The 9,315-nt window shown below is 33.5% G+C and overlaps 2 long non-coding RNA genes across 2 annotated transcripts; both read right to left on the bottom strand.

The window, feature by feature from the left end:
• Positions 1–3,823: 3,823 nt before the first annotated feature.
• On the bottom strand, positions 3,824–4,439 carry LOC112529375. The gene is made up of 2 exons (XR_003070917.1): positions 4,337–4,439; positions 3,824–4,094 (listed from the first exon to the last, which is right to left on the bottom strand). It is a non-coding gene; the product is annotated as an uncharacterized LOC112529375 (long non-coding RNA).
• A 106-nt stretch (positions 4,440–4,545) lies between these two features.
• On the bottom strand, positions 4,546–6,665 carry LOC112529380. The gene is made up of 3 exons (XR_003070918.1): positions 6,619–6,665; positions 5,512–5,614; positions 4,546–4,705 (listed from the first exon to the last, which is right to left on the bottom strand). It is a non-coding gene; the product is annotated as an uncharacterized LOC112529380 (long non-coding RNA).
• Between the last annotated feature and the right edge of the window lie 2,650 nt (positions 6,666–9,315).

Below are 9,315 nucleotides of genomic sequence, written 5' to 3' on the forward strand. Positions count from 1 at the left end.
GTCTTAGTGCGCTTCAATGGATCAAGTGGGTTTTAATGAGTTTTATTAGTCTTTAATTCGTTATACTTGGCTTCAATGGCTATATTACTCTTTAATGATTTATATTGGGATTTAATGAGTTATATTGGACTTTATAGATCTTAGTGGGTTGTAATAGATTTATTGGGCTTTAATGAATTATATTGAGCTTTAACCCATTCTAACATGTTTTAATGGATTATATTAGGCTTTAATAGATTATACTAGACTTTAGAGAATCTTAGTCAATTGTAATGCTTTCATCAAGTTTTAATGGATCTATTAGGCTTTAATCTGTTCTAACGGTTTTATTAGGCCTTAATTGATCTGTTGGGCTTATTGGGCTTCATTCAGTATTATTGGGCTTTAGTGGATTATATCGGTTAATTTTAATTTTGTAATAATTTAAAATTCATTCATTCTTTAATAAATTGTAATTAAAGATTATTTATCATCTTATTAATTTTTAATAAATATTTAATAGTAATAATTTATTAATTAATAATTAATTAAATTTATAATTAAATTAATTTAAAAAGTAATTAACAAATATTAAGGACGGAAATCCATCGTTGTTTCTTACATAAAAACATCCTTAGCCGACCCATGTACATGTTGTTTGACTTAGAGAAAAAAGAGACAGCGACGAACAAGAACGAGAGCGGTGAAGGAGACCAGATCCATTACAACCGATGACCACCACTGTTCCCTTCCCGACTGCTGGCAACCACCTCCCACCTGCTGGCGAGCACTTCCCACTTGCTAGTGACCACCACCTCTCTCACCACTCCAGCGACGAGCCCCACCATCACTACCACTGTCGAAAAATGCCACTTCCACCACCGTTGCTCTTCCCTTCTAGCGATGAGGCCCACCACCACCCTTCCCACTCCAATGACAAGCCCTACCATCACTGCCATTGCTAGAAAACGCCACCTCCACCACCACTGCTAGAAAACACCACCCTCACCATCCTCCGTCCACCACTCTAGCCACAACCATCCACTTCTGTGAACCGATTTCATCCCTAACATCTAACTCTAAATTTATACGTCTTTTTTTGAAATCTCAAGGGTATTTATGTGGATATAAGTGTTTTTTGTGTGTGTATATATATATATATATGTATTTGTGTATATATGTGTTTTGTGTATGTATATAAATGTGTGTCAATATTGGGTCTTGTTTTGTTTTTACATCATTGTTAGTTTTTGTTGCTAATTGTTGGACAAACATTAGGGTTATATTGAAAAAATGTGAAACCTTACTTTATATATGTTTGTTAAATTTTGCTCTATATATGTTTTGGGTTAACCAAATCATAAAAGTTTATATGTTTATGTTTTAGAAGTTGTTCTTTACAATAACCCGAATTATAAAAGGTTATATGTTTGTGTTTCAGAAGTTGTTCTTTAGGAATTTGTTAAATCGTAAATTTTTGTTTGCTCTTTAGAAGTTGGGTTATGTTGAACATATCATAGAATTTTGTAAAATTTTGTTCTATGTTTGCTTGTTAAATTTTACATATACGTTGGTTATGTTTATTGCTATTACTAGAAATTTCTACTTTGTTAATTAGTTAAGTTGTCAATTGTTGGGCAAACGTTAGGCTTGATTATATTTATTTTGTAGTTGGGTTACCAATTGTTGGACAAACAATAGGATTGACCTGATTTGGAAATATTCATTTTATAGGCGTTATGTGGCTGAAATTTTAAAAAACATAGATTTGTGTTTTAAACTAATTTATTTCATTTCAAAATCCTCTCTTTGATTTAAACATAATATGGTTTGAGTTTCAAAGGCATCCAAAACTCCTCTAAACCTATGCTTTGACTTTTAGATAGTCAAATCATTACACATAGAGTTTTAAATTAATCTAAAACTCCTCAAAACTTACAGTTTGACTTTCAAATAGTTAAGTCATTACACGTATGGGTGCTCATGGGTTGGGATGAACGGGTTGAATACATTTGAACAACTCAACCCAATGCTTGCGGTTTGAAAAATCTTAACCCAACCCAACCCAAACCAAAGTGTAGACCAACCCAACACAAACTGTACGGGTTGGTCGGGTTGATACTTTGGTACATTAAAATATTCTTCTAACTTTGATTATGTTATTTCTCTACTCATAATTTTTTTTTTCCATCATCAACCATTTGATAAAACTTATACACACTTCTCACATTCAGTTAAATTTTTCAATTTACATATATATGTTCACAATTACTGAACATATATACGAATGAGTTATATAGAAATGTGAATAAATTGAAAATATGTGGATATGAAGAGCGTACGTGATAGTGTAATTGTCTAATATGTATATATATAGAAATTCAACAATCATATCAAATCCCAGAAATAAAAGGATATCAAGTTCATCGGATTGAGTTGAGTTCAAATAATAGTAACTCAATATCAAACAAATACCTACGGTTTGAAAATTTTACAACTCGATTAGACATCTTGTTGCTTCAGGTTGAGTTATTTCGCATGGTTGGATTGGGTTGGTCGGGTTTTTGAGCACCCCTAATTACACAGGCTTTTTAACTCGTTTAAAAGACATTCAACTTCATTCATACTTACAATTTAACTTTCAAGACCAATAAGGCCAATAAGAACATCGACTCATCGAGTTTGATAGGGTCTCATCTAGGAATATTGGGGGATCAATCAGTATTGCAAAACATCGAGACAAGACGGTGAGTATACAATTTTTTTGAATATGTAATTAGTTGTCTATGTTTAATTGTAATGTAGGCACAAATAATGGGTCGCGAGCCGACTGCTACTGAGATGTTTGAGCGTAGCCACTACACAAACCGAAAGTTCACTATGAGTTCGTCTTCCCCATCTACTGATCCTCCTTAGTTCAGTCCTCAAGCGGCTAAAACTATTAATTTGTTTATAGATACATTTGGTAGGTTTAAAGTAATATATTTTAATAAGTGATGCTATTAATTTGAATTGACATTGTTTGATTTACAATCGTTATGCTGCTGAAATTTCTACATATATAAGCACACCCATGTTTGTTTTTGTAAGCCATAGGAGTGATTTCAATCGCTTAGGGATGAGTCATAGTCTAGTGCAGACACCCCTCCTCCTAATGAGGCATCTCTTTGGGAGTAGACACTACAACAAAAAGGGGTTTAGAGGACCTCATTAGTGTCCTAATAAGGTAGTTAATAGGACTTATAAGTTTATAGGACAAAAAATATGTGTGTCTTATCTAAAGGTATTGTATTAGGTTAATGGGATGAATTTGAGGTTCCTAAAAAACTCTAGGATTATAATACAAATTCCATAGTCCTATAAAATGGTTTAAGTAACACTAAAAAATGTCCTAATAGACTATAATATAGAACACTTTATGYTGTCACAAAATGTTTACATTTAAAAACAAATATGGGYRTCCCAAAAAATKCTTTTATAGGACGAAATTTAATGTCGCTAAAGCAATTATATAGTACCAAAATATGTGTCTTAATAAGTTATATAATTATGAAACAAATTTTGGTGTCCTATAAAATAAACCAAGTAATACCAAAAAAGTGTCCTAATAGGCTATAATAATTAACACTAAAAGCGTCCTAAATGACTATAATGCGAGACGCATCATCCAATTATAAAATCCTTCTGTAATATTACATTTAGAAGCATATATGAAAGTTTTACAAATTGATTTGATAAAACAAAATTCAAAGTTGTACAAGTACTTATATGAGTACCAACTACCAAACTATGTATCCACCACAAAGTTGTATCATGACAAAACTAAGTATTGAACAAGAATTACGCAAATACAAAAAATCTTATTGTGTCCTACAAACGAGAGATATCAATCTTCGTCATGCACAATCTACAATTCAAAAACAGGTATATGAGCTTGAAGTTATGTAATAAAAAAATTCTACACTTGCTAAAACTCACAAGTGTTAAAAGATTAACATATCAAAGTGAAAAGACAAGGCTATGCGATTGTTGCTCCAATAGCGTCTGCAATTGTAATAAACAATCCATATGCTCTAACCAAACTTTCCCTCCTTTATGATGAACAACATCCCAACCTACAAAAACGTGACTGAAGAACAAGATTATAAGATTAATTTATTAAGTTCCATAATAATCTTGTAAGATAAATGATTAAACTTGACCCCATCAACTCCATATTCTCCAAGTTGGATCAAAGGGAAATAAATCATAATGAAAAAGAACGTCCAGTGATCAACTACGGAAGTGTTTAACTAGCTAAGGACCTACTTTACCCTAGGAATGGAATGGAACAGAAAGGAGGAGTTTGCATGCATACCTTAAAGGCACCAAGACCCTATCTTCTGTCACAACCGAAATGTTGATCCACTCGAATCGAAGGCTTGTTCAAGCTTTTTCTTCTTTGATCTTTCCATTGGCAGAAACTCAAGTCTCTTGACAGAAGTCCAAATTTTCCAGCTATAATTTTTGAGACTCAAGCTCCATTAGACTAGCATAAAAATGTGATTGAAAGTCACTAACTCTTAAGAATTTTACAAGTATGCCAACAAAATAGTGTAACACTTGTTTTAAAAAGAAAAAAGTGAAGAAAGAAATACCAATGCAACCAATTTTCATGCCATGTGAGGCTCAGATCTGTAAATAATCAAAAAAGAGGATAAATCCACCATGGCTGCAAATGGATGCCCTGCCAAGATGCGAATAATCTTTAACTTTTTTAGGTTAGTTTACATTATCATTTAGTTGATCAAATATGACTAGTTAATCAGAGCATCTCCAACAAATTCTTTATATATACTCCAAACTAGATAACGAAAAGTTAAAATCTCTAAAATATATCAACCGATTTTTTAAAAGCTTGCTGTCAGCTTTGCGCTGCTGTAGCTTTTTGCGCACAACTTTCATCTCGAAGCTCCAAAATTCATGATTCCAGTTGCATTTGAAAGATGAAACATATATCTACATCTTTGAGATTTTGAGTTTTCTCAGATTCAATGTGCAGATACGACTTATTCTGTGTCAAAGTCTGTAGATGCGTGCTGGACAGAAGCTACGTACTTTACTCCTTTCTTCCTAATTTCAGAACGGTGTTCTCTCGTCTGTTCTTCATAGATTCAAGCTACGATTTTGATATATTATATGTCACTCCCTAATTTGATCTTAAAAGTTTCAAGCTCTGAGCTTCAAACTTTAGTGAACGAGGTTTGGAAATGGTTAAATGAGAGATTAAATTGCAGTTGGTTCTCTTAGTCATATATATATCTTGCTGCCTCGAGGAATATAAAGGATTTTTTTGGTGTCGTGATGCAGAGATAGTTGGCACATTTTTGTTAGTATGAAATTTTCAGGTACAATTTCTTGATTTGAACACACAAAATTAAGACCCTTGGGAGTGACAACCAGAGACAACAATTGTTCTTATTGTTGGCATTAACAACCAAATGAATATGTTAATCAGAAGATAGTGACAACCAGAGACAGCAAACTACGTACCTTTGGTAAGGATGGGGTGAGTTGGAGAAAGAGGAAACGAAAGCCAGTTGTTTGAATTCATGCTTGCTTTCTTGCACTTATGAAGCGAATAATATGTGAACTCCTATAGAAATTTAACACCAAAAAGTTGCAGAAAACAAGAACAAGAGAGGAAGCACTGAATAAAGACAGAAGTAGTGTTTGATTGCTTGGAAGAGACCAGTGAACGGTGGAGATTGCATACACAGGTTCGTTCTCACACAACAGGATATGCAGTTGAAACAGAATATTAAGCTTTAAGCTTTAGTTTTGAGAACTGCTAAAACTTAGTAGGAACATCTAAAGAAGGCAAGCTGACTTGGAGTGCCCATTCAGCTCTAAAACTACATAGATWTTATTATAAGAGAAGATACGAACACAGAGGTACACCTCCATAAAAGACATACAAATGCTCAATTACAACCTGATACTAAGTTATACCTGAATCCAATATGATATAGATTATTTACAATAAACTGCCCAACAACATTCTTATATAGAGAGAAGATGATTGGAAGGTTATTTGAAACTTCCAAGTAAATCAAGGTTTATATATGTACCTGAAATGTGAGGGTGTGGGTCTGTCATATAATCAAACATGTGGGATGCACCACCATATCTTTTTCTCGTTTCTCTATCTAAACAAAATCTATGTCTCTGCACACATGGCTTGTAAATAAGACTAATGAAATCTATAATACTATTACATTAAATACACACTCATAGCTTATATATACACCCTTCTATTCCAAAATATTCATCTTCATAGATTTTAGTTCATTTGGAATTTTATTGAAAAGCATCATCTAAATAGCCTTAGATTAGCTAAATTATTAACATTATATTATTACAGAATCATACAAACACCGAAAAGTCATATTTCATCACCATATTGTACAAAAATAACAACAAATCCACAGCAATCATCAAAGTTACTGTAATAATTCATTTATACACAAAATCCATATGATGCATGGCAATTCAATTCCTTGACTGAATACGGTAATAAACCGTTTACATATCATTAGTGTAATTTCAATTAATGGCCGGCCCCAGTAGCTAGCTACAGACGAGTAAATAAACACGTACCTGCTCCATGGATGAATGAAGATTCGAGTGTTAGGGTTTTACGAAGAAGGTCGTTGGAAATTGCAGCGAGACGCGTAGGGGGCGGAGGGCTTTGAATTTCAAATATTATTATCACCTGCAATTGAATAGCCTAAACAGAGAATGAGCATGAACAACTTACTCGATTCTTACTAATCAACAGTATTCCGATCATTAGGCAACCAACCTCCAACTCGCCAAAGCAACATGCACACGCTATTCCAAACAAAAACAAAAAACCACGGGAAAAAAGTACTAGATCAGAATCCAAATCACAAAATTCAAATAAACGTAATCCGAAAACCTGCAAACGATGGAAATTTCCTCGATCAACAAATCAAATGGATGAAGGAAAACTGATTATGTGATTCAATCAAATCGTAGCTTCGTAAGTAGGTACAGGGAATACAGCGTGATCGTAGCTTCGTCCAGGGGAGTTGTGAAGCCCTCCACGTGAAGGGGAAATGGTAAAGTAGGAAATGGGTTTAATAAAATGAGCTGATAAGTTATGATAAGTGAGGTTAATAATATGGGCTGATTAAAAGTGATAAGAAAGTCCCAATGAACAGATCAATCCGATATTAAAAGTCCTTTTGATATTTGGGCCTAGTTCAAAATGGTTCTAAATATAATATGTTATTTATATCATTTTAAATTTTAATAGGACACTTTTAAGTGTCTTATTAGCTTTTAAACACTAATACAACAATCAAAAATGTCTTATTAACTTTTAAAATTAACATGACACTAAAAATGTCCTATTAAATTCTAAAATAATATGACACTTTAAAATGCCCTATTATTCTTTAAAATAATACGACACGTAAAAGTGTCCTATTAGACCATAAAATAACATGACATTCAAAAGTGTCGTATTAGATTACATGATAGGACGTCAGGATATGTTAATAAGACATCAAAATTAAGAGTCATATAAGATTAAATAAAATAGGACTCATAAACTAATGTGTCGTATTAGCCTTTTTAAAGGACGGTTTTCGAAAAGTGTCCCAAAAAAGTGTCATATAAACCTCTTTTTGTTGTAGTGAGAATGTCGAAGAACAGAAGACGAGCCGTCTTTTTAGTTTTGGGACCTCCTAGGATCTCTCTTATGCTATGATCGGTTGATGTAGTAGTAGCATTAGGAGATCATAGGATATTAGATCAGCAGCGGAGGTATATTGGTTATATTGTTATGTACTTTGTCATTACTTTTCATTGCAAACAAATTGCTGGTTTTTGTCAAATATTGAATATTTACAGATAGCGGACTTGGGAGAGAATTTGACAAGGGTAGAGGAGGAGACGCAACTGTGGGTGGAATGCTATCAGGCTGAAATAGAGGCCAAATGAAAGAATATGGCAGATCTAGAGGCAACACAAGCTTGATACTCTACTTACTTAGCAGGGCAGATCGCATTATCACGTCAGTTTGTTGCGTTTATGCGGCAGTCAAGATGCACTGTCCCCCCTCCCTTACCTCGAGCCACTCCTGGCCCTTTCAGTAGTTATATTGTTACTTCACTAACTTTTGAAGATTAGATTGTATGAATTGGTTGTTGGATAGTTTTGACTTGTTTTTTATGAGCATATTTTGTATTAAAAAAATACACGAGATAAGCATTTTTTTTAAATTATTAAAAATCAACGACGGATTAGCGATGGAAAATCCGTCGCTAAAAACCCTTGCTAATCCTTAGTTAATTCGTCGCTGAAAAATTCCGTTATTAATCTGTCACTAAATATTCCATCGCTTATTTGTCGCTAAAGTGTTCCGTCGCTAATAGATTTCCCTCCGTAATCCATCGCTGATAACCTTTCGTCGCTAATCCATCGCTGAAACATTCTCGTCGCTAGTCCATCGCTGATGGCATTACCCACAAGCTTTTGACCGACGGACTATCAACGACGGATACCACCTTTAGCGACGAAAAATGACATTATCCACAAGCTTTTGACCGACAAACTATGAACGACGGATACCACCTTTAGCGACGGAATTTTCCGTCGCTGATAGTCCTCAGTTTTATAGTGTAGGCAACAAAAGCAGTTACAGTTATATAAGCAAATAACAATAGACAATAAAAGCATGAGTATATAAGAACAACCGACGAGTAGCTATGGTATGCTAATGAGCTCAAGTTAAAACTTAAAGTTGTTTGTTGAATTGTTGAAGCATGAAAGCTGTCAAGTAATCAAGTAGACAGATATATATAGCAATGTTAAGCAATAGCCTTGGACAATGGTAGCAAATAAAAAAAATCTTATCAAAGGGCTTTCGGCCTAGCGGTATGTGAGTCTTTGACCTCCTAAAAGGTCAGAGGTTCAAACCTCACCATAAATGAGCAGGGTGTGTGAGTTTATTTGTTCTTTTTACCGTATATAAATATTATATACTTACAAAAACTTAGAGAAACAATTAGCAATAGCATAATATAAATGACCATTTAACTTTTCACAAAAAATTTAAGCATTACTAGAAGGGTATTCGCGCAATGCAGCGAGATACATCTTGATTTTAATATTTCATTTTATTTTTTATCCCAGCCGATGTTATAATATGATCTTATGTGATTTTTAGATAGCGATGATATTTTTATTTTTGAATAAAATATAAGTTTTAAGATATCATAAAAATTTGAAAAAAATATATCGATATTAATATCAAATTAACTATTT

This window comes from Cynara cardunculus (assembly GCF_001531365.2).
Source record: "Cynara cardunculus var. scolymus isolate 2C chromosome LG 1, CcrdV1, whole genome shotgun sequence".
NCBI classification, from domain to species: domain Eukaryota; kingdom Viridiplantae; phylum Streptophyta; class Magnoliopsida; order Asterales; family Asteraceae; genus Cynara; species Cynara cardunculus.